Source organism: Bufo gargarizans, chromosome 1 (genome assembly GCF_014858855.1).
Source record: "Bufo gargarizans isolate SCDJY-AF-19 chromosome 1, ASM1485885v1, whole genome shotgun sequence".
NCBI classification, from domain to species: Eukaryota; Metazoa; Chordata; class Amphibia; order Anura; family Bufonidae; genus Bufo; species Bufo gargarizans.
The window spans coordinates 352,760,625-352,783,629 of record NC_058080.1 but is presented as its reverse complement, the minus strand read 5'-3'; the positions used below and the strand labels follow the sequence as shown (position 1 = coordinate 352,783,629).

At 42.8% G+C, this 23,005-nt stretch overlaps 1 pseudogene; it reads left to right on the top strand.

Moving 5' to 3' along the window:
- The window catches only part of LOC122929375, a 139,019-nt pseudogene extending 116,353 nt beyond the window's left edge, over window positions 1–22,666 (top strand).
- The last annotated feature ends 339 nt before the right edge of the window (window positions 22,667–23,005 follow it).

Genomic DNA, 23,005 nt, shown 5'->3' with positions numbered 1-23,005 from the left:
GTGGCATTACATGTCAATGAATTTCATGGGGGATACCCGAGATGCTTGAGGTTTTCAATTCTGGAGCTGCTGCCACCCTCCCCCCGGGGGGTGACTGGTATAGGAAGATCCTTCAGAAGGAATGTGAATGAATACATCGGTTCCGATCCCTGTCCCCCCTCGGGATTAATGAGAGATTGACATTTTCTTGTTTCCTTTGATTGCCATGGTTTTATTAATTGGTGCCTTTTTTTGGAATGTCCTCTGTCATATATTGTCGGGCCCGATGTAATTTTCAATACCCTTTAACTGGCCAGATGCAGGAAGCATCTGATTTTTAATATCATTATAACCAATTAATATGACATTTTCCTTGGATAATATAAACATCCTTTATATAATTTCTAGGCTGTTTTGATGGTATGTGGTGAAGGTTTAAAAAATCACCACATCTCATCAATATATTTTAGTCTCTTTCCCACCATGTATCCTTCTACCCATAGTTATGTAATCATCTCTGGATGCTCTAATTGGGTATCTATATGCCTCACCCTGTTGGGTTAATTGCGATCATACATTTGTCCGTATACACTCTGAGCCCCTAGAGGTCTGACCTATATAGGAGGTTGGCGAACATGCAGACAGAGAGTACTATGTAGCGAATTGTGGCATCCTGTCCTTCCGTTATATGTCTCAGATGGCATAGAAACCGTCTTGATCCGATCACGTGCCTGCGTTCCACCGGCCAGAAGCATGTGACCAGAACTGCGCGCTCTTAATTGAGCGCTGAGTTGCATTCCACCAGCCGGAAATGAATACATCTGCTGACTGGAAGTGACATAACCACGGAAATGACGTAGTCGCGTCTCATCGATGCATGGTGGTAAATTTGAATGTGGTGAGCATATAAATAGGTCGCACCTGGTGAACACAGGGATGGGCTGAATAAGGAGCTTGGGACGATCGGATCCTGAGACGGACAACAGACTGTAAGTTGGGGAATTCACTTCCCTTTTGTCTTTACTAACATGACCACGATTGTTGATCATGAGCATTTGTTCTCTGCAGTACGGGTCATCTATGCTCATTGAAGCTACTCATTAACCACTGGACCTATGATGTTTGAAGTGAATGTACAGAGACTGTGAGTTCTATTCTACTGTTTTGGGCATTGGTGGAGGCTTTGTACAGGATATGATTTGTCCTCTACCACATATTTCTCTTCCACAGATGCCTGCAATGAACTCCGGCTAAACTATACAACGGTCCTGGTGTTCTAACTAAACTGTCTGTACTGAGTCAGAGTGATTGAGATCCCCTCCAGCCACTGACAAATGGTCCCCTTCTCTATCTTCTGGGTATCATATATATATATAACTATGGATATCTCACTATCCATACTGATATCCGTCACCCAAATCCTACTGACCCCCTGATGATCCCATAAAGTGGGGGAAACGCGTCGGGGTATTTTGAATGACGTATATCTGATGGTGTACTGTGTACCTAGGTAGCTGTATTACCTCAGCACTAGGGGTGTATACACAGCCCACCAATAGGCCCTATATGATAGGGTAGGGTGTATGTGTTGTTTTTTGTATGTATATCATCTGTGCAGAACAGGCTCAGAATGCTTCCCTGGCTAAGCATGTTCCCAAATCGGCAGATAGCTGATTTGGTAACCAAGGGTTTCGCTGAGGGATTTGTGTTGCCTCCTTTCTCTGGACAGGGATGCGTGATGGTAAAGAATTTGCCTTCAGTTCAGCAGTTTCCGTTGGTTGTGGCAGAGAAAATATTATTTGCTGGACCTACATGCAAATATGTACTGCTGACGGCCTCCCCACTGGCATGGGGCCGCTACTTGAATTTTGGGCTACTGCACGGTTAAGTCCACGCTGATAAATTAGACCTGATGCTAACATTGGTCAGTTATTTCCATCACTTATTGAGAGGTAAATTTAAGAGCCAAGCCTTCTCTCGGATTAGGTATCATAAATAGATCTGTCCCTTTTTTTGGGGGGGTTTCACCCGCACCTGCTTTGGGCTGACAATAATTGACCAAATAAGTGAAGTGTGAACCAGTCATTCTACATTTAAGGCCTCATGCACACGGCCGTTGTTTGGGTCCGCATCCGAGCCGCCGTTTTGGCGGCACGGATACGACCCATTCACTTCAATAGGGCCGCAAAAGATGCGGACAGCACTCCGTGTGCTGTCCGCATCCGTTGCTCCGTTCCCTGGCCCCGCAAAAAAAATATAAAATGTCCTATTCTTAGGCATTTATATTAAAGGCTGTCCGTGCCGTTCCGCAAATTGCAAAACGCACACGGACGCCATCCATGTTTTGTGGATCTGCGATTTGTGGACCGCAAAACACACCACGGTCGTGTGCATGAGGCCTAACCCTGGTTTCACACCTAAGCATTTCTGAAACGCGCGTTTCTATGCGCGTTTTTGTCGCGCGTTTTTATGCGCGTTTTTTGTAATAGTGAACGCGCGTTTGACGCGCGTTTAGGTGATTGACAGCAGTGTTGTCCAAAGAGTCTATGGCCCAAACACGCGTCAAACGAGCCGAAAAAAGCTCCTGTACTTGTTTGAGCGTCGGGCGTTTTACAGCGCGTTCAAACGCGCTGTAAAATGCGAAAATGTGAACCAGCCCCATAGGGAAGCATTGGTTTTCATGTGTTGCGCGTTTTACAGCGCGTAGGAACGCGCTGTAAAACGCTCAAGTGTGAACTTAGGGTAAGGGTCCATTCACACGTCGGTTTTTTCTTTCCTGATCTGTTCCGTTTTTTGCGGAACAGATCAGGACCAGATCAGGACCCATTCATTTTCAATGGGTCCTGGAAAAAATCGGACAGCACAATGTGTGCTGTCCGTTTCCGTTGTTCCGTTCCGCATGTCCGTTTAAATATAAAACATGTCCTATTATGTTCCTGAAAAATCGGATCCTGGTACAATGCAAAGTCAATGGTTCCGCAAAAAACGGAAGACATTCGGATGTCATTCCGTATGTCTTCCGTTTTTTGCGGAATCCGTTCCTGGAAACACATAGCAAATTTTTATTTTTATTTTTTAAAAGAAATCCAAACAACTTTATTTGATTATTGAAATGTATACATGTTTCCGTTTTTTGGCACTGCCTCCATGTCCTAATTTTTATTTTTTTGTTTAGCTAGGGGTGAGCTAGGAATGTTGGTGGCCTGCCAGGTGATGCGCGCATCCATATGTTACCTGCCTGTGACGGACAGTTTATTTTTAGTTTTTTGGCGGACTGTATGCGGAACCATTTATTTCAATGGGTCTGCAAAAAAAAAATATGTCCATTCCGCAGAAAAATAAAACTTTTTTTATTATTGTCTGCATTACGGATAAGGATAGGACTGTTCTATTAGGGGCAAGCTGTTCCGTTTAGCATAATACGGAATGGACATGGTCATCATCCGATTTCTTTTGTGGATCCGTTTTTTACGGACCGCAAAATACATACGGTTGTGTGCATTAGCCCTAACTGTTTCGCTACCAGAATGGACCAGCTGTGCATGTTGCTGCACTGCGTAGTGATGTACACCACAATACAGTCTCCTTAAAGTTTAACTGCAGGCCAGGATAGACCTGATTTAACATGTTTCATGACAAATGATTTTTTAGGAAAAATTTGACGAATTGACCGAATCAAATTTTTGAAAACTTTACTCATATCTAATCTTAACCATAAGGGATATGCTTCTTGCATGTTATCAGTCTGTGCTCTACACATGCCTTTAAAAGGGTTTTCCAAGACTTTTAGGCCTCTTTCACACTACAGTTTTTTGCGTTCCGTATACGGTCCGTTTTTTGCGTTCCGTATACGGTCCGTATACGGAACCATACATTTCAATGGTTCCGCAAAAAAACGGAATGTGTTCCGTATGCATTCCGTTTCCGTATTTCCGTTTTTCCGTTCCGTTGAAAAGATAGAACATGTCCTATATTTGGCCGAGAATCACAGTCCGTGGCTCCATTCAAGTCAATGGGGCCGCAAAAAAAACGGAACACATACGGAAATGCATCCGTATGTCTTCCGTATCCGTTCCGTTTTTTGCGGAACCATCAATTGAAAATGTTATGCCCAGCCCAATTTTTAATATGAAATTACTGTATACTGTATTTGCCATACGGAAAAACGGAACGGAACAACGGAACGGATACGGAACCACAACGGAAGCAAAAAACGGAACAACGGATCCGTGAAAAACGGAACGCAAAACACTGAATGCAACATACTGTAGTGTGAAAGAGGCCTTATACTGATGACCTGGCAACAGCTTTTACTGATCACAGTTGAGGCAACAAGTTTGGCGGTTACTACAGTCATATTAAAGGCATCAGGCTTAGTGATTGCAATCTCACATGGGGCAACAAGCTTGAAGGAGTTCTCAGTTTTTTATCTGTCCTGAGTACTCATGAGATCATAAATAGTACCCTGCAGACCTTATGTCAGTACTATGCAGACAGAGAGAAAGGGGCATTTATTTAGACCAGTGTTTTAGACACTGGTCTTAATAAAACCAAAAGCTGATGAAGGATCCGCCGAATTTATGAAGAGGTGCAGACCTCTCCATAACTGCGGCGTATCCAGCACCAGTTCTAAATGTACGACAGCTTTCTAGCTGTCTTACATGTAGACCATTTTCCATGCCTAAAACAGGCGCAGAAAATAATGAATAAGACGGGCCTACTGGCCCGTCCCCGCCCACGTCATGCCCACAATTTTAGACTTGGCATGAGTGGGGAGAAGTTGCAAGTAGAGGTGCAACTAACCGTTGCGCCGCCATCTGCGCCTGAAATACTCGTATTTCAGTATAATAAATGGCCCCTAAAGTGTGTGCTGGGGAAAGGCTGCAGCTGGAGACAGATCCAGTCAAACTTTTGCATTTTAGTTAGCTATTAAGTGGAAGTGTGAGGTACTATTCATAAGAGTGAACCATCTAAAGGCATAGAGCATCTGGGCATCGCAGTAGCGAGGGAGAGACTGGAACAGGAGTATCTGATTTGCACTTCCTAGCTCCCACACACTGAAGCAGTCAGAGACACTGCGATGCTCAGTTGATCTGTGGCCCTATCTGCTCTGGGGTGGAGTACCTTTATGACTAATACCTAACACATCCACATCCTAGCAGACTATGGCTGGATCTGTCTCCAAAAGCAGTGTTTCTGTGCACATCCAATAGAAATAACACACTTAGCCAGCAGATGGGAGCATAATCACAGTGCTGTTTACAACATGCACATATGCAGTGCCCGTCAGCATTCTTCATGGGGAAATATGATTTGCATATAAATTATCGATGGTTTAATATTGATTTTGCGAGCTAACCAATTAAATCTGTTTCAGGATAATCCCTTCCGACAAAGAATAGCTGAAGTGTTTTCTGAAGATGGGGATGGAAACATGACTTTGGATGATTTTTTAGACATGTTTTCAGTACTCAGTGAAATGGCTCCTCGTGATCTTAAAGCTTACTATGCATTCAAAATATATGGTAAGTTTTATTAATGGTTGAGGGTAAGTCAAATATTTATATTCTTGCTCTACATTTTCCATTTTTCCTGTGATTAACATGATGTTTTGCTCTGGCCCCCGCTCTCTACACACCCTCTTCAGGATTATTGATCCTTTGGTCACCTGATTAGGTGTTCACGAGATGTTAGGCAGTACATCCATCTTAACGTTCTTCCTCTCATTTTCTGTGCTAATAGTCCGGTATAGATTCCTTTAAAGACATTGAAGACATTAGACACTCTTCTTACCAATCTTATTCGGAAAAGGGGTAGACCTAGACTTGCCCTGTTATATACAGTGGCCCAGTGAAATGGAAGGCAGTGTCTAATTTTATTATTTTTTGGCTCGCCAGTTAGTTTTTTGGGTATAGTAATATTTTGAACCAATATTTTCTGTATACATTGAGGGCAGCATAAAATAGTGACAGAAATGCTGATTTCAGCGGTATGTTACTCATGAGCTAAAAGTAAGTGGTTGGTGAGAACCAGCATCATAATCATTGCATCACAGACCTTGAAAAGAGTCAAATCTACCTGAGAAGAGTCCTGGTTATTCATAATCTCCTGCACTCTCACCCATCTGCTGATGATTGGCAGTTCTCTCCTAGACAGAAAGAGAGAAAACTAGGTAGAAGACTGTCAGTCATCAGCAGGTGCACAGGGAGAGTAGGAATTCATGAATAACCATGACGCTTCTCAGGTGGCCGTGACTTTTCCAGGCCCAGTCTGCAATGATTGTGATGTTGGTTCTTGACAACGACTTACTTTTAACTTATAAATGACAGACCGCTGAAATCAACTCACCTGTCTCTACTTTATTCTGCCGTTAGTATGGGCAGCATAAAGATGATGACAGGTTCCCTTTAATGTCTTTTTTTTTTTTACTTTTAGAAGCAGGACAACTTGGTTATTGTAGGCAGCACTGGGTATGGGTTTCTTGAGAAGGATGTTTGGGATTTTGGAGTGCACTATGTTGACACCACTTTCTAAAAACTGTGGGGGTCACGTATCAATCTTAGTGCGACTCTTTTATCAAGTGTTTTGGTGCACATTTTTTGGGCAATAACCTGTGATGTTAACCCACCTATGCCACACTTTGCCACTTGTGTTTAGATCTATTTTATGGCGCATTTATTATGTGTGACTTTTGCAGTCACAATCCTCAGTGTATTTTAATCAAAGTAGACCAAATGATAAATTCCCCCCTATTTTTTAAGCATCGAGATTTAGGCCAGACTTATGCCTCATTCACATGTCAGTGTTTTGGTCAGTGATTTAGAGCCAAAACCAGGTGCAGCTTTAAACACAGAACAGGTGCATATCTTTCCCTTATACAGTCCTGATCAAAAGTTTAAGACCACTTGAAAAATGGCAAAAAATCATATTTAGCATGGCTGGATCTTAACAAGGTTCCAAGTAGAGCTTCAACATGCAACAAGGAGAAATGGGAGTGAGACAAAACATTTTTTGAGCATTCAATTTAATGAAAAGGATGAATAAACTGAAACAGACTGTTTTTCAGCTGATCAAAAGTTTAGGACCACAAAAAAAAAAAAAATAAGCCCCCCCAAAACACAAATCCAACTTCCAAACATGAATTCAGTAATGAGGAGCTCCGCTTTTATTGTTTATCACTTCAAAAATTTGTTTCGGCATGCTTGATGCAAGCGTTTCCATGAGGTGAGTGGGTACATTTCTCCAAGTGGTGAAGACGGCCGCACGAAGGCCATCTACTGTCTGGAACTGTTGTCCATTTTTGTAAACTTCCCTTGCCATCCATCTCCAAAGGTTCTCAATTGGATTTAGATCAGGGGAACACGCAGGATGGGCCAAAAGAGTGATGTTGTTCTCCTGGAAGAAGTCCCTTGTCCTGCGGGCATTGTGTACTGTAGCGTTGTCCTGTTAAAAAACCCAGTCGTTGCCACACAGACGAGGGCCCTCAGTCATGAGAAATGCTCTCTGCAACATCTGGACATAGCCAGCGGCCGTTTGACGCCCCTGCACTTCCTGACGCTCCATTGTTCCACTGAAGGAAAAAGCACCCCAGAACATTATGGCGCCCCCTCCACTGTGGCGCGTAGAAAACATTTTAGGTGGGATCTGCTTGTCATGCCAGTAACGTTGGAAACCATCAGGACCATCAAGGTTAAATTTTTTCTCATCAGAGAATAAAACTTTCTTCCACCTTTGAATGTCCCATGTTTGGTACTCTCTTGCAAAGTCCAAACAAGCAGTTCTGTGGCGTTCAAGGAGACGAGGTCTTTGAAGAGGTTTTTTGTTTTTGAAGCCCTTCAGTCTCAGATGCCGTCTGATGGTTATGGGGCTGCAGTCAGCACCAGTAAGGGCCTTAATTTGGGTGGAGGATCGTCCAGTGTCTTGACGGACAGCCAATTGGATCCTCCAGCTCAGTGCTGATGAAATTTTTTGGTGTCTTCCACTTGACTTTTTTGTTCCATAACCCTCAGAATCATTTAAGAAATTCCAAATGACTGTCTTACTGCGTCCCACCTCAGCAGCGATGGCGCGCTGTGAGAGACCCTGCTTATGCAGTTCAACAACCCGACCACGTTAAAAAAGGGAGAGTTTTTTGCCTTTGCCATCACAACGTGTGACTACCTGACAGAGAATGACAATGAATTCACATCTTTGCACAGATTTGGCCTTTTAAAGGTATGTGGTCCTAAATTTTTGATCAGCTGAAAAACAGCCTGTTTCAGTTTATTCGTTGTTTTCATTAAATTGAATGCTCAAAAATGTTTTGTCTCACTCCCATTTCTTCTTGTTGCATGTTGAAGCTCTACTTGGAACCTTGTTAAGATCCAGCCATGCTAAATATGATTTTTTGCCATTTTTCAAGTGGTCTTAAACTTTTGATCAGGACTGTACCTTATGTCTATGGAGGCTCCAGTCCTGGTTTTGGCTCACAATCACTGATGGAAATCACTGGCCAAAACACTGATCTGTGAATAAGGGATTAGGTTTACAGTTTTGGTGGAAATTTGGCATCCAGAGACTTTGCCAGGCCTTTGGACTCTGCTGGGCCTACTTTGTTTGTCATTTTGAGGGAAGAATTTTGCTAGCCACAGACCACTGTTTTTAGATATCTATATTTAACCACTTCAGCCCCGCTAGGTGAAACCCCCTTCATGACCAGAGCACTTTTTACACTTCGGCACTACACTCCTTTCACCGTTTATCGCTCGGTCATGCAACTTACCACCCAAATGAATTTTACCTCCTTTTCTTCTCACTAATAGAGCTTTCATTTGGTGGTATTTTATTGCTGCTGACATTTTTACTTTTTTTGTTATTAATCAAAATGTAACGATTTTTTTGCAAAAAAAATGACATTTTTCACTTTCAGCTGTAAAATTTTGCAAAAAAACCGACATCTATATATAAATTTTTCGCCAAATTTATTGTTCTACATGTCTTTGATAAAAAAAATGTTTGGGCAAAAGTTATAGCGTTTACACACTATGGTACAAAAATGTGAATTTCCGCTTTTTGAAACAGCTCTGATTTTCTGAGCACCTGTCATGATTCCTGAGGTTCTACAATGCCCAAACAGTAGAAAAACCCCACAAATGACCCCATTTCAGAAAGTAAACACCCTAAGGTATTCGCTGATGGGCATAGTGAGTTCATAGAACTTTTTATTTTTTGTCACAAGTTAGCGGAAAATGATGATGATTTTTTTTTTTTTTTTTTTTCTTACAAAGTCTCATATTCCACTAACTTGCGACAAAAAATTAAAAATTCTAGGAACTCACCATGCCCCTCACAGAATACCTTGGGGTGTCTTCTTTCCAAAATGGGGTCACTTGTGGGGTAGTTATACTGCCCTGGCAATTTAGGGGCCCAAATGTGTGAGAAGAACTTTGCAATCAAAATGTGTAAAAAATGACCGGTGAAATCCGAAAGGTGCACTTTGGAATATGTGCCCCTTTGCCCACCTTGGCAGCAAAAAAGTGTGACACATCTGGTATCGCCGTACTCAGGAGAAGTTGGGGAATGTGTTTTGGGGTGTCATTTTACATATACCCATGCTGGGTGAGAGAAATATCTTGGCAAAAGACAACTTTTCCCATTTTTTTATACAAAGTTGGCATTTGACCAAGATATTTTTCTCACCCAGCATGGGTATATGTAAAATGACACCCCAAAACACATTCCCCAACTTCTCCTGAGTACGGCGATACCAGATGTGTCACACTTTTTTGCTGCCAAGGTGGGCAAAGGGGCACATATTCCAAAGTGCACCTTTCGGATTTTGCAGGCCATTTTTTACGCATTTTGATTGCAAGGTACTTCTCACACATTTGGGCCCCTAAATTGCCAGGGCAGTATAACTACGCCACAAGTGACCCCATTTTGGAAAGAAGACACCCCAAGGTATTCCGTGAGGGGCACTGCGAGTTCCTAGAATTTATTTATTTTTGTCACAAATTAGCGGAAAATGATGATTTTTTTTTCCTCTTTTTTCCTTACAAAGTCTCATATTCCACTAACTTGCGACAAAAAATAGAAAAAAATTCTAGGAACTCGCCATGCCCCTCACGGAATACCTTGGGGTGTCTTCTTTCCAAAATGGGGTCACTTGTGGCGTAGTTATACTGCCCTGGCAATTTAGGGGCCCATATGTGTGAGAAGTACTTTGCAATCAAAATCTGTAAAAAAATGACCGGTTAAATCCGAAAGGTGCACTTTGGAATATGTGCCCCTTTGCCCACCTTGGCATCAAAAAAGTGTCACACATCTGGTATCGCCATACTCAGGAGAAGTTGGGGAATGTGTTTTGGGGTGTCATTTTACATATACCCATGCTGGGTGAGAGAAATATCCTGGCAAAAGACAACTTTTCCAATTTTTTTATACAAAGTTGGCATTTGATCAAGATGTTTATCTCACCCAGCATGGGTATATGTAAAATGACACCCCAAAACACATTCCCCAACTTCTCCTGAGTACGGCGATACCAGATGTGTGACACTTTTTTGCAGCCTAGATGCGCAAAGGTGCCCAAATTCCTTTTAGGAGGGCATTTTTAGACATTTGGATCCCAGACTTCTTCTCACGCTTTAGGGCCCCTAAAAAGCCAGGGCAGTATAAATACCCAACATGTGACCCCACTTTGGAAAGAAGACACCCCAAGGTATCCAATGAGGGGCCTGGCAAGTTCATCGAAAAAAATTTTTTCGCATAAGTTAGCGGAAATTGATTAAAAATTTAAATCTTTCATGGACTCAATATGCCCCTCAGCAAATACCTTGGGGTGTCTTCTTTCCAAAATGGGGTCAGTTGTGGGGTGTTTGTACTGCCCTGGCATTTGAGGGTCTCCGCAATCATTACATGTATGGCCAGCATTAGGAGTTTCTGCTATTCTCCTTATATTGAGCATACAGGTAATGAGATTTTTTTTTCCATTCAGCCTCTGGGCTGAAAGAAAAAAATGAACGGCACAGATTTCTTCATTCGCATCGATCAATGTGGATTAAAAAATCTCTGCCAAAAAAAAAAATGGAGGGGAAAGGCGTCTGCCAGGACATAGGAGCTCCGCCCTACATCCATACCCACTTAGCTCGTATGCCCTGGCAAACCAGATTTCTCCATTCACATCAATCGATGTGGATGAATAAATCATTGCCGGGATTTTTTATTTTTTTTATATATATACAAAGTGTTTGCCAAAGCATAGGAACGCCGCCTCCTCCTCAGCTCGTATGCCTCGGCAAACGTATCTGTTACTGCAGAGGAGAAATCTGGTCTTGCAGCGCCGCATACACCGACTTGCGTGTAATCTGACAGCAGCGCAATGCTTCTGTCAGAATGCACATCAGTGCTGCAGCTAATCGATCGGTTGGTCCACCTGGAAGGTAAAAAAAGAAAAAAAAAAAAATTAAAAAACCAGGCCGCAACGCAATAATTTTATTAACTTTGCAACAGAACATATAAACTTTAACTTTTTTAACTGAACATTAACCTTTTTGCTTACTGGTGTTTTTTTTTTTTTTTTTTACCTTTATAGAACAAACCTCTCCTTCCCCATGGGTCAATGTGCAAATCGCAAATCGCCCAAAGATGTGGCGAAGTGCGTTATGCACTTTGTCCCATGTGAAAGGAGACGTTTGCAGCAGCTGTGTGAGTGAATGGGCCCTAATAGCCCTGTGTGCCTGTCCTGGTGAGATGATCCCTATGCTAATAGTGTACCTGTGAGTGGTACTTCCGGAAACACTCTCCAAAGCATAGGGCAGGGTGGTCAGGACAGTCAGGACAGAAATAGCGGGTGTCACGCCTTATTCCACTCCTGCTACAGATACGACATCTTTTTCGGGGTGACGGTTGGGTTGAGGTACCAGGAACGACATTGGGGAAATGTCGCTCGTGTAGACGGCTAACTACACTGGTGGATGGGGCCACGGAACCTCCTGGGTACAGGAGGTTCTCGATGATCTCTTCCTGAAATTTGAGCAAGGATCCAGTTCTCCCAGCCTTACTGTAGAGAACAAAACTATTATACAGAGCCAATTGAATTAAATATACAGACACCTTCTTATACCAGCGTCTGGTTCTGCGGGAAACTAAATACGGAGACAACATCTGGTCATGTGAAGGTTATAGTCGTGGACTGAGAGGGGCTTTTCAATGACACGGGTTGCTCGCTCAATTTGTATTGTCGTGTCTGCGTGAATGGAGGAGAGCATGTAAACGTCACGCTTGTCTCTCCATTTCACCGCGAGCAGTTCTTCGTTACACAGTGCGGCCCTCTGCCCCCTTGCAAGACGGGTGGTAATGAGCCGTTGGGGGAAGCCCGCAGGCGCCAATCCGTTCTAGAAACAAATGCCTAAAGAGGGCCACACTTGTGTAAAAATTGTCCACATAAAGATGGTACCCCTTGCCGAATAAGGGTGACACCAAGTCCCAAACTGTCTTCCCACTGCTCCCCAGGTAGTCAGGGCAACCGACCGGCTCCAGGGTCTGATCTTTTCCCTCATAGATCCGAAATTTGTGGGTATAGCCTGTGGCCCTTTCACAGAGCTTATACAATTTGACCCCATACCGGGCGCGCTTGCTTGGGATGTATTGTTTGAAGCCAAGGCGCCCGGTAAAATGTATCAGGGACTCGTCTACGCAGATGTTTTGCTCTGGGGTATACAAATCTGCAAATTTCTGGTTGAAATGGTCTATGAGGGGCCGAATTTTGTGGAGCCGGTCAAAAGCAGGGTGGCCTCTGGGACGGGAGGCAGTGTTGTCACTAAAGTGCAGGAAACGCAGGATGGCCTCAAAACGTGCCCTGGACATAGCAGCAGAGAACATGGGCATGTGATGAATTGGGTTCGTGGACCAATATGACCGCAATTCATGCTTTTTTGTCAGGCCCATGTTGAGGAGGAGGCCCAGAAAAGTTTTAATTTCGGAAACTTGGACTGGTTTCCACCGGAAAGGCTGGGCATAAAAGCTTCTTGGGTTAGCGGTGATAAATTGTGTGGCATACCTGTTTGTTTCGGCCACAACTATGTCTAAGAGCTCCGCAGTCAAGAACAGCTCAAAAAATCCCAGGGCCGAACCGATCTGAGCTGTCTCAACCCGAACTCCAGACTGGGCAGTGAAAGGGAAAACTACAGGTGCGGCTGAAGTTGGGGACTGCCAATCAGGGTTTGCCAGCACCTCAGGGATTCTAGGGGCTCCACGGGCACGTCTTTGCGGTGGCTGCGACGGGGTCACTACTGCACGTGCCACCGTACCAGCTTCAACTGCCCTTCTGGTGCTCGCTACTTCACCAGGTTGTACGGCAGTGCTGGTACTAGGTCCAGGGAGGGCTGGGCTGCTGGTGTATGCCTCACCACGTAATCCGACAGCACCAGCCCCACTCTGCTGCTCTTGAAGCGGATCCTGCGCAACCTGTGGTCTAGCGACACGGGGCCGGGTACGCCTGGTGGTATCAGGGACCTCAGCCTCCTCGTCCGAACTTTGGGTCAGAGAGCCACTGCTTTCTACAGGTTCGTATTCTGACCCGCTGGATTCATCAGATGAGGGTTCCCACTCCTCATCCGACTGGGTCAGAAGCCTGTAGGCCTCTTCAGAAGAATACCCCCTGTTAGACATGTGGGCAACTAAATTTCGGGGTATTCCCTGAGACTACCCAAGAAAAAAAAAGCAAGCCTGTCTTACAAATGGGAGGCTAGCGAAGTACCGGAGGCTGCTGCGGTTGATAAAAAATATCAAAACTGATTTTTTTATCGCCGCAGTGTGTGTAAAGTGATTGTGCAGTGATCAAAAAAAAAATTTTTTTTGTCACTGCGGTGGGGCGGGCGTGGGTGAACGCACGTGTGGGCGACCGATCAGGCCTGATTGGGCAAACACTGCGTTTTGGGTGGAGGGCGAACTAAAGTGACACTAATACAATTATAGATCTGACCGTGATCAGTTTTGATCACTTCCAGATACTATAAAAGTACAAATGCTGATTAGCGATACGCTAATCAGCGAATAACGGACTGCGGTGCGGTGGGCTGGGCGCTAACTGATCGCTAACTACCTAACCAAGGGGCCTAAACTATACCTAAAACCTAACGGTCAATACCAGTGAAAAAAAAAGTGACAGTTTACACTGATCACTTTTTTCCTTTCACTTGTGATTGACAGGGGTGATCAAAGGGTTAATTGGGGTTCAGGGGGGTGATCTGGGGCTAAAGTGTGCTGTTTGGTGTACTCACTGTGTAGCCTGCTCCTCTGCTGGATCCAACCGACGAAAAGAACCAGCAGAGGAGCAGGCAGCCATATAACAGATCATATTTACAAATATGATCTGATATATGGCTCTGTGATTGTTTTTTTTTAAAATCATCAGCTTGCCAGCTGCGATCATTGGCTGGCAAGCTGATGACGAAATGGTCCCTGACGAAATGCCGGCCCGAACTGCGCATGCGCGGGCCGCATAGCGCGTCATCTCGCGTCTCGCGAGATGACGCGTATATGCGTCGTTGTGCGCAGCGTTGCCGCCTCCGGACCGCACATCTGCGTTAGGCGGTCCGGAGGCGGTTAAAGGGGTTAGACCATCTTACACATTGTCAGCATATCGCTAGGAACAAATCATAGAGAAAATGTTTTCATGGAATACAATTTGCAGTAATATAAGTAAGGTTTCTTTGAATGTGTCTTGGGTTCAGTATGAGTATATTTTACTCATACTGGCCTAGAATTTATTTTCCATACAGAGTACACTTCATGTGACTACAAAACCACACTCCATTTTTCTGACACTGCAAAAAAGAAAGCCCCTGATTGTGCTCACATTAAAAAACTATAGTGTAAATAGGAGAAACATCAGTCAATTTCTGGCATCAGTCCACTACAGAGTTTTTTTGTAACCATTTGTCTACAAATTGGTCCCAATATACTGGTGACAATATAAATCATTTGGGAGCTGTAGATGGCTTCCACCTAAGGACATGATGAGAGGTCATGTAATCTCTTATATCAAATACAAGAAAAAGGAATACCAGAAATGATTTCAGGATCTTAAAGGGAACCTGTCTAGATGTCCGCTAGCACACCCGCAATACCCAGTCCCCATAGCTCTGTGTGCTTCTATTGTGTAAAAAAAACACGATTTGATACATATGCAAATTAACCTGAGATGAGTCCTGTCCCTGACTCATCTCACGTACAGGACTCATCTCAGGTTAATTTGCATATGTATAAAATCTTATTTTTACACAATAAAAGCACACAGAACTATGGGGACTGGGTATTGCGGATGTGCTAGCCGACATCTAGCAAACCAAGTCCTCAGCTCTATACCCAAAATCCCGATGACAGGTTCCCTTTGATGCTGACCAGTGGCTCTGGCTGTCACAGTCAATCACGGTGGGTGTCCTCACACCGTTGCTCCCTAGGGCCGTGCATTGAAAGGAGGGAGCAACCTTTCTAACCTTGTTGCACACCCTGATTCTAGGGCTCCTGTCTGTTGGTAGCTGTTTTGCCCTTGATCTTAGATGTTTGAATGGGTGCAAGGGTGTGTAGAGTGCAATTTCCAGTGTAAGGTGTAGCAGTCAGAAAACCAGGCCAGAGGTAAAATAATAAACATCTCTTCACTGTAGTGCCAAATGGGAGTTTTAGTACATCCAACTATACAAAAACACAGTACTAACTGTTCACAGTGCAATTCTCTCCCGGTAATCAATATATGGATTTAGGCAACAATACCTTGGCCATAATGGCTGTATTATCTACTGCAGAATACAGGGTTTTTAAGGCAAGTCTGGCCAGCACGTGTCCAGGTGCAAAAGGTGTTTTAACTGTGTGCTTAACAGCAGTAGGGTACAGTAGATTACCTTACTGACTCTTATGCTGATTCCAAGTTCTCCTCATTCTCTCTCCATCTCTTTCTGTCTTCTCTCTCTTTTTGCAGAGATCTGTTACTCTCTGTAGTTTTTTGGGGCCTAAAAAGAGGGAGCATAGGTCACTGCTTCCTTCCTTTCTGAACTCCAGTCTAAACTGACTGTACACTCCCTAGAGGTAGGTGTGGAGCCAGCCACCACCTAACAACTTGGAAGGGCTAAGCAAGGATTATTAACTCTTGGCTATTCCATCCATGCATGGCTATAGTGTTTGCAATGCATGGCAGAACATTACAAAGCATGATAGTTAATAACATTACATCAAAGAACCATTTGCAGATAACCCCTTCTCAGGGGTACTGCAACAGCAAAATCTGTATTGCACACATACATACAGGAACAAGCCCAATGAGAAGTAAATCATGTAATAATGTAGGTGGAGTAGCAGATTTGGTACCCTAATTGCTAGGATACACAAGCCAAATTGCTCCTCTCATGAGGCTATTAATTGGACACATCCCACTAAATAGAAGCATATTTTTGATCCTCTGAACATAAGCAGTTCTTTTTATTGAGCTGCTCCACATGACTCAGTGAAAACGTATGGGGTCATTTAACAAACTGGTGTAAAGTAGAACTGGCTTAGTTGCGCATAGCAACAAATTAGATTCCACCTTTCATTTTCCAAAGGAGCTGACAAAAATGAAAGGTGGAATCTGGTTGCTATGGGCAACTAAACCAGTTCTACTTTACACCAGTTTGATAAATGACCCCATTAGACTTTCTTGTCTAACCTAAACTTACTGGGACAACCTCTAGTGGAGAGAGATCTGTTAGGGATATGAAGATGGAGGTGAGGCAGATCTTTGCAGAATTACCTAATAACAAGACACCAAAACCTGATGGTCTCTCCTCAGAGTAGTCTATTTCAATTAATGGGCTTAACTCCTCTCCTATTTCTATTGCTCAGTGAACTTGTCTCATCTTGTTTTTTAATTTGACCCTGGATCTTTATCTCCAACATGTGCAGCTTATAAGCCCCTATCAATGATTCAAATTGGGTCTTAACAGCTTAAATTATACACATTTGTGGATGATGTTTTACTGTCTTTCTTTCTCTCTCTCTCTCTCTCTCTCTCTCTCCCCCTCTCTCTCTCCCCCTCTCTCTCTCTCTCTCTCTCTCTCTCTATATATATATATATATATATATATATATATATAATAAGGAAAAGTGTGGCAGCACCAATTCACAAAAAGGCGTAGCGGGTGCTATGTCCAGGGTTGTCACTGCTTACCCATGAAAATGTAGATGAAAACGGACAGCACATCCAGTAGAAAAAAGGTAGAAATTTATTTAACCACGGTGGCACAGTGAGGCAATGTTTCAGCTCAAAACAAAGGCTCTGTGTTTTGAGCCGAAACGTCGCCTCACTGTGCCACCGTGGTTGAATAAATTTCTACCTTTTTTCTACTGGATGTGCTGTCCGTTTTCATCTATACATATATATATATATATATATATATATATATATATTGTGGGGATTCACTCTAGTAGTTAGGACTAGCGGATGCAGTATAGAGGCAAAGTTCACAGTTCTTGAATCAAACAGCGGTGTTTATTCACATATTGGTGTATAACAAAATGTAGATAAGGTGTATCACAAAACGCAGGTGGCTTGGTGTTTGTTCACACACAAGTCCATAAACAATAAAAGTCACCTTTTCTCCTGGATGTTAATTCACACCCTGTTAGCAGTTCAGCCTCATCAAGTCCATAGGCAGCCTGTTTACCTTTAGAGGGGCCCAAGTCCTCCAGCCCGGCTCAAACCTCAAATCTCAGCACAGTCCTCAGTTCACAGCACACAGACTCCTGAGCCCCACTGTCCAGGGGAGGTAAATTCACCACACCTGGCAGTGCTGGCTGGCTTTTATGCCTGACAAAACCCGGCCTGGAATATGGGGAATAGTCACCCACCCAGCACTTTGACTACTCCCAGTAAGAATCGTCCCGGATTAGCCATGCTAAATCTCACAGTGTCAATTAGCAATAGCTGCTGCTGACACATAAAATACCTTACTTCACAGAGGCCAAGAACCTCGGTGACACATACCTTCCATCCACGATGATTGCAAGTACCTTCTTACAATATATATATCTCCCATTTTTCTCCTTCCTATCATGCAGTATGGCCCCTGGTCAGGTATTCAGGTCAATTAGAACAAATTGGAAGCCTTGTTTCTGAAGGGCCCCTCATCTTTATAGGCATAATATGTCCATTTGTGACATACCTGAAATACCACTTCTACACATTCCTTGAGAATTGTGAACCTTTTGAAAATGATAGTCTTTCCAACTTGTTTATATTTACTGCAATCTTTACTTACATATTTATGAGATGTTAAGCATATTACTGGTCTTTCAACCACTGGTGTCACATGGAGCTATTGGCAGCCCCAAGTGTCTTGCAACAACATTGTACTAAGGAGAATTTCCTCTGATACCTTAGTTTGTACAATTAGACAGCCCAACTTAGGGTGGTGGGGATAACAGTTCTAGTTTCACAGACTACCTTCTTGAGCAACAGTTCTTCCCAGATACTTCACTGACCTGTCTTCCGCATACTCTATAGTCAGATACTCCAGAAGACCTTTAAAGTAAATCCCCTTATTATGACAGCATGGAGAACATGGACCAAGACACTACAACATTTATGTCTAAACCCCAAATACTCATTACTTCACTTTTTCGGTTTGGGGGGCACTCTCATCTAATTTACAATATACGAGGGAGTAGTTGAGGGTGCATTGTGCATTGTGCTGAACAGTGATAAGACCAAACATGTTTAATAGATGTGGTACCACACGCATTCTTTCACTTTCAGGTATGTAACTATATTCATGTCATAAGATAATTGTCAAAAAAGGATTGGGATGATCCCTTTCTCATGAACAGAGAGATAAACAAATAAGAACATATTATAATATGTTGCACTCCTCATTGGATTACTCTGCCTCTCAGACAAAGTCCTCTCAAGCTCCATGTTCTTACAAGCTGCATGTATGTGTTGTTCCCAACACATGTACAGCTAGTGATAGATAATGGCCAACTCCTTGAATGACTATAAATGGGAAGATCTGAACAGGAGAACATTCCGTGCCAGAGATCATATATTACTGTATTTTTGTTTCATGTGTCCTATATGTGAGTGGTGTGTATGCGTTACCTCTCTTATATACAATTGGAGTGTGCATGTCATGTGTCCTGTGTGTCAGTGGCTTTTGTGCGTCATGTGTCCTATGTGTGGGTGGCTTCTTTATAATGTGTGTTTATGTATGGATTTTTTTCTTTTTCTAGCTTTTCCATCGGAGGTATGATGCTCTCAAACATGCTTATTGCACGGGGCTGTCCGTGTCCGCCTTTGCTATTGAAAATTGGTGTGAATCATTCTATTTGTTTACTTGGTTAGTAGTAGATAGACAGATATGCCACAAGCCATGGAGAAGGGGAGGATGGTAGTAGTACTGGCTCTGGATGCAACAGTTAATCACAGGGGCAATCCTCACACTGATGCTCCCTTTGGCCCGGGCAATGATAGCAGAGTGCACCCTTTTTCCTTTCAGAGCACATCCTCATGTTAGGGCTCCTGTCTGGTTCTAGTTGGGGTGCTCTTGTGTTGTGGGTTTGGTGCAGGTACAAGGTTGGAGATGTGGATGGTGCTGGAGTCAGTAACCAGGCCAGTTGTAGAAGATAAACATCTCCCTTTACTAAAGCGTAGAATGGAAGTTGTAGTACATCCAAAGGTATCAAAACACAGTTCCAAACAATTCTCTGTTCAAATCTTCCCAGATAGCAATGTATGCATATAGACCAGGATGGGGATTATAGTACTCCTTCCCTCTATCTCTCCAAAGTCTCTTTCTGCATAATGTGGCTGTAACTCCCAGCTGAGGGGTACAGGAGTAAGATACGGTGGCCCAGACAGTGTCCAAGTGTAAAGGGTGTATTAGCAATGTCACTCTTACTGCAGTAAAGTCTCTATTAGCCTAATAGTAAATACCTTACAGACTAAGGGTCCATTCACACGTCTGTATGTGTTTTGCGGATCCGCAAAACACAGACACCAGCAATGGGCGTTCCACATTTTGTGCAACACATTTCACTGGCAGTCTCATAGAAAATGCCTATTCTTGACTGCAAGAATAGGACATGTTAAATTTTTAGGCGGAACAGTGTGGATCTGGAAGTGCGGATCCGCAAATGCGGATACGGACAGCACATTCCGGCCCCTTTGAAAATGAATGGGTCCACACCGGTTCCGCAAAATTGCGGAACGGATGCGGACCCATTTTGCAGACGTGTGAATGGACCCTAACTCAAATACTTATACTGACTGACTGCAGATTCTGGACCTTCTAATTCTTTTCCCTTTTTTCTGGAATACTTTCAAATATAGATGGTATATCTCCCAGAGATAGTGGTTCTCTGGAGTCCAGGTCTAGTTGTCTGAGAAGTGAGCCCTATCACTTCCTCACTAACACACAACTAACTGAGCTATGGGCAGATCCAAGACCATCTCCTAACTTCATGCAGGTGCAGTATTATTAACCCCAACTGATCCATACAGAGATATGCTGGTACATTACAAGGCATTAACATATTAAACAACATTACATAATGTAAAATATTTTGTAAGTACCATGTTCTGGGGTACTGCAGATAGATATGAGATCGATAGATTAGTCATTAAGCCACTGCACAACCGATTTAAGATTGTCGTTTTGCTGTGGAATTGCCTGTTTTTAATGCAGATTTTGCTACAAATTTGCAATGCAAATTATGAAATCCACAGCATAAGTTGAATCTCTCTGCTGTCAAAATGTAATTTTCATTTTGTTTCAACTTCTCCATTACATTTCTTTTTGTTTCCAATCTATTTTCCTAGATTTCAATAATGATGATTATATATGTAAATCAGACCTGGAAAAAACACTGAATAAGCTCACCCGGAATGAGTTAACACCAGAGGAAGTGTGTCTAGTTTGTGAGAAGGTGATAGATGAGGCTGATGTAGATAATGATGGAAAGCTATCATTGGAAGATTTCCAGCACATGATCGTGAGAGCACCAGACTTTCTCAGGTACCAGAAATCACACTAGACGTGTTGTACAATTATGAGTTTAATAGATGTATAGTGCAACACCTTCTGTCTTACAGTGTATAGGGATTTTGACCTGGATCCTGTTACATCCCAGAAGAGGCAAGGTATAAAAAAGGCAGTAACGTAGCAGGACTGGGGGACTTTAGAAAGCACCTGGATCCATAATAACTGCTCAGCACCCCATGATTGTGTTTCAAAGGTGCTGATCGGAGGACAGAGGGAGTCCCCTCTGTCTAACTGCTCAGATGTCACAGTGGCTATTTACAGCAGCATCTGAGGAGTTAAACTGCCAGGATCAGAGTTATTAACAATTCAAGCAATGAGTGCAGGGTGCCAGCTGTATAATACAGCTGAGCCTGCACCATCACTGTTACAGCACTGAGCGGTAAGGGGTTAAAATTCATCTAGAAAAATCTGCCTTTGAAGCCTTCACATCTAATTAAGCAAATACAATTTAAAATTCCTTTCAAATGACCACCCCAATTCCTAAAGTTTCTAGGACTTCAAATTCTAAATGACATAAATTGTTTGTATTAAACTTTACTCCACTTTTATCCATCAGTTTATAAAACCTGAAATGATATCACTATGCATCTCTTCAGGATTTTTGCTTTAAAAGATCTTCACATAATTTTTCTGGGCTCGGAGACACCCCAGATTGTCATACATACATACATTCAGAAAAATAGAGCATGGAGGCCTGGCTTTATAGCTCAGTCTATTCTATTCATTATTAGTGTTGAGCGTGAATATTGGAATCGCTAATTTTAATCGCGAATATCTCCACTTCGAGAATTTGCTAATATTTAGACTATAGTGCTATATATTCGTATTTGCGAATAGTGTTAAATATTCTAATTGCAAATTTATAGCGAATTTATCATGAATATATTACATTGCCGATTTTCGCAATCAAATAAACAATGACTGGAGATCTCGAATTCACGAATTTATGGCGAATATTCAGCCAAAAATTTGCAAAATATCGCAAATTCAAATATTGCCTATGCCGCTCATCACTATTCATTATTATTGTTGCTGTTATTTGTGCAGGGGAAGCCTGTACATTGACAAATAGCATGTTCGTAACTATGCTGCACAGTATAGTCTTCTGTCAGTCTTGCCATCAAGCACAGGCTCGGACTGGCCCACCAGGGTACAGGGGAAACCCCCGGTGGGCCCCTGAGCAAGGTGGGCCCCTAGTCTCCTGCCCCCTGCACAAGTGGCACATAACACAGTAGACTTACTGCACTACATACATACAGTATATTCAACGTACAGCACCTCAACCAGCCTATGTTCATGTAAAAAACTTGTTAAATTATTTATTATATTTGAATGTGTCCGTACGGTGGGCCCCCAAAATAAATTTAATTGGTGGGCCCTAGGTACCCCAGTCCGACACTGATCAAGCACATTGGAAACCTAATGATCCTCATTACACAGTACATCAGTTGGATCCTTCTGATTCCTTGGAATCCCCTTAAACATTAAACCATGATGAATTACTCTGTTAATCACAGAAAGTATTACAGTATTGTGAGCAAAGCCTTTTTACTGATTTTGTAATATAAATTGTAAATATAATTGATCCAATATTTTTGTTTTTTTATTTCAGCACATTTCATATCCGGATTTAAAGGCTGCACGTAAAGAGCTGTTTAATTTCCTGCTTTCACTTGTATACTGTACATAGACATGTAAAGCCTTTGGCTTGGAAGTTTTAAAATAAAGATGCTTCACAAATGCATTTTCTCATAAACTCTCTGAACATAATGCACCTATTTTGGACAGATGCACTAAACATGGACGTGTGGGCATTATGCAAAGCAACCATTGAGGCCCCCATTTGCCAATGCAGTGCTAAGAACAGACTACGATCTGTGCCTGCTAAGAGATTAGTGGAACAATTGCTGATATCATCTCTATTCTCAGTGGCGGATTAAGTAGTCTATAGGCCCTGGGCTGCCCTAATCCCG